This window comes from Apteryx rowi, unplaced genomic scaffold (genome assembly GCF_003343035.1).
Source record: "Apteryx rowi isolate R43461 unplaced genomic scaffold, aptRow1 scaffold_1056, whole genome shotgun sequence".
Taxonomy (NCBI): domain Eukaryota; kingdom Metazoa; phylum Chordata; class Aves; order Apterygiformes; family Apterygidae; genus Apteryx; species Apteryx rowi.
Genome location: NW_020447260.1, coordinates 103,361 through 107,023, shown reverse-complemented (window position 1 = coordinate 107,023; position 3,663 = coordinate 103,361).

The window sequence follows — 3,663 nt, the reverse complement described above, 5'->3', positions numbered from 1 at the left end:
GGGGACCTGTCACTGCCGTGGGTCTCGGGGGTCCCAGGGGGTCTGTCACCACCCTGTGGGGCCTGTCACTGCCCCCGGGGTCCTGGGGGACCTGTCACTGCCGTGGGTCTCGGGGGTCCCAGGGGGTCTGTCACTGTCCTGGGGGGGGCTGTCACCACCCTGGGGGGCCTGTCACGGCCCCAGGGGTCCCAGGGGACCCGTCACCACCTTGGGGGTTCAATGGGGCCTGTCATTGCCCCGGGGTCTTGGGGGGCCTGTCACCGCCATGGGGGGGGGGCTGTCGCCACCCCACAAGCCGCCCTGGGCCGGGCCGGTGTCCTTGTGATGCCGGATCCACCCATCCCCGTGGTGACAGCAGGACCTCAGGGTCCCTCCTGCTGTCACCGCGTCCCTGGGGCTGCCCCACAAGGAGGGCAGAGCCCCACGGTCCCCTCGCGGCGGCACCTCCGTCCGCCGAGGCCATCACGGCCCCAGTTGCCACCAAAGGAGCCACCTGCCCCTGGAAGCACCCGCAGATGCCACCTGGGGCTGCCCTCCAATGTGCCCAGCACCATTTCCCAACCGGGCAGGCCTTTCCCCCCCTTCTTCCGAATTATCCGGCAGCTGCTGCTGGGCCTTCGGTGTGGCCTGCGCCCCAGTGCTTAATGTTTTCACTTTGGTTTCCAGGTGTAATTCATTAAAGAGCACCATGTCTTCTGGAGGACACGCTGCGTGCGCGAGCGGTACCGGCAGCCCCCGGATCCGAGCTTTCCCTGCTCCTCCTCGAAGCCTGCTGCAACGTGAGCCGGGCGATTACTCAACCGCAGCCCGCATGTGCCAGGTTTCACTGAAATAAGCCATTTGTGCAGGAGCAACAGTACCCTCCAGAGGGTGCCGTTTTGTTGTCGCAGATTGCAGCGGTTCAGGTTTGCTGGTTTTCCTCCCATTTCCTTCCACGCCTCATCCCGACACATGGTCGGCATCAGAATCGCTCTCCGCGCTTCACAGAGTCATCGGCGTAGCTGAGGCAAAATGTTGCGGGTCCATGTAATTTTTAAAGCCGTGACACATCTGGAGAGATCTGACRGGCTAGAGGGCATTCCAGTTGTCACTGGGAATCAGGAAATTCTTCATGGCACTGCCTGTGCCAATGACCACGGGTGAATTGCTTTGATTTCCCATGCCTCAGTTTCCACATCTCTGTAAGGGCAGTGGGGAGTTTGTACATGAGAATAAACAYGCTTGGAAAGCCGTGAAAATAACTCTTTCAAGTTAGCCGGATGAAAACTTCATGTTCTGGACTTGCACACTTCAAGGAGAAGAATCTGTTTTCAGAGGAAAAGCTGTGTATTTTTCTTATTTAAACCTTCTAAATCTGCTGGAGCATTAAAAAATATTTGGCATTTCCACAGCACATTTCATTCCCAGCTCCAAATGCATTTTACAGACATTCATTAATTAAGCCTCATAAAACCTTTGGGGGAGAGGGAAGTCGTACTTATTAATTTGTTATTTGTATTACTGCGGCATACAGAGACCCCAGCCAAGACCTTGGGGCCCTGTTATTTTAGACACTACCTACACAGGATAGGAGATGTCAGCGCACCAAAGCGCGGCGCGGCGGCAAACGCGCCGCGGGAGGAGTGGGAGGAGAAGCGGCCGGTGCAGGAGAGGCCGTGGCTGGATGAAAGTTAATACTTCAGTTATCAGGCGGGCCCAAAGCAGCCCGTCCCCCGCTTCATCCTGGGGCTCGGCTGYGTTTCTGGTGGGCTCCTGCCCCTCTTTGCAGCCCCTTGTGTGCTGCTTTCCTCGGAGAGCGGCTCTGCTTCATTTTTAGGCTTTTTCCTTTCCCCAGGGGCTACTTTCTATAGCTTTAACTTTGCAGCACACACACGCACACACACACACACACACACACACACCCCTCTTTAAAAGGCTTAAAAGAAACACTTTCGCTTTATTTTTTTTACGGCTCCGTTCGCAATGTGCAAAGCCATAAACCAGCCCCGCTGACGGCTCGCCCCGCCGGGCTGCCCGCTAGCTGCAGGCCTCGCGGCAGGGGCTGCGCGGCGCTTTCCCGAGGAGCCGGGCGGCTTGGTGGATGGGAGCTATGAACATTACACCTCTGCTTCCCYGGCAGGAAAAACCAGACTGTGCCGCATGCTGTAAATGCCTTTCACGTGTTCCCCAGATCCCAGTTAAATTGAACCCCGCAAGGTCTCTCCAAGCACGAAAAACGCATTTATAAGATGCTGGAAGGAAGATGTTTTCCATAACTACTCTTGTGACCAGGCGTGCTGACTTGTGTCACGCGGAGAAAGAACCAAAGGGGAGTATTTCTTGTTATTTCATACCGCTGATGGGATTTTATCTCTCACAACAGATCCAGGAACTTTTTAGTTACCGTTATTGTTTTATTTTATGGGCCATTTGATATTTATTTTTATTTCTATTCATTATTCGTTGAGTGCACTTAGTCCCTTCCCCAAGGAGCTTGCCTTATATCTAAGGTGATTTTTATGGCCAGTGTTAGCACAGTATCTGAGCGACTCACACAACTTTAATATATTTATCCCACACACGCAGTATATCAAGGCAGTGCTGGTATTCCTACTGTGGAGAGCTGGGGTCTCTTCATAGCATCACGAGTTCAACTTGCTGGGTTARAAAAGGGAATCAGCAAAATAACCCCCAAACTATTTACGTTTTCCTTCCTTCTGATCTTCATTTTAAGCCATCAGGATGTATTTGAGTCTTATTTTTATTTTTACTTTGCTTTTTTTTTTCCCCCTAAGAAACATAAGGTCTAGAAATGCACCTTTTTAACGCAAGCCAAGCTCTCGCGCATCATGTGACTCCACCAGCTGGGGCTTTAAAATTTGCATCCAGCGTTGTGAGACTAATGATAAAATCACGAGCTGGCAGCGCTGCCTTTCCCTCGGACCTCCGCGCTTCGTCCTGCCGTGGGTGCGAGGCAGGAGCTCCCCGCAATCTGCAGGATTATCCGCCCGCAGGGTCGGCGCGCCGGGCGGAGGAGCCGACCTGCCGGAGCTCCCGGGCCCGGGTGCGGTGGCGCCTCCCCGTTGCACAGAGACGCTCTGCACGTCGGCGTAGCGCGCGCGCGCGCACGTGCGCAGATGGCTCGCGGCGAGGCTGAGCACCTTCCCTCGTGAAGCTCGGGCTCCTTCGACTCCCACGCAAGCCCAGGAAAGCTGACGCGCTCGGCACCTCGCGGGAGCCGGCTCCGGAGCCAGCTGGAGGAGCTCGCCATGCTGTGGCGGTGCCTGCGCACGAGGCCGCGGCCGGCAAATCCCGAGGCTGCGAGCGTGCGCGTCGTCCCCTCGAAACGGGTGGGATGGCTCCGACGCCTGAAGGTCGGCAGGTGCGTCGGCGCGTCGCTGCACGGGCGGCCGCTTCCCATCCGCCCGGCCGAACCGCGGCCGTCCGGTTGCGCTCCCACTGGCCGGCTTGGCCGCGCTCCTCACCTGGCAGAAGAACACACGGCAGCGCAAATAAATACAAAGGGAAGCGAAGCCCCTTGCGGTCCRACGGAGGAGGCCCGCGTTCCAGAAAGTAATGAAGCCCAGGGAATGGAAAATGCGTGTCACTTGGCGGCGGGCTGCGTGCGCGGAGGCGCTCGGCGCCGGCTGCAGCGAGGGCGCTTCGCCTCCCCGCGGCACCGCT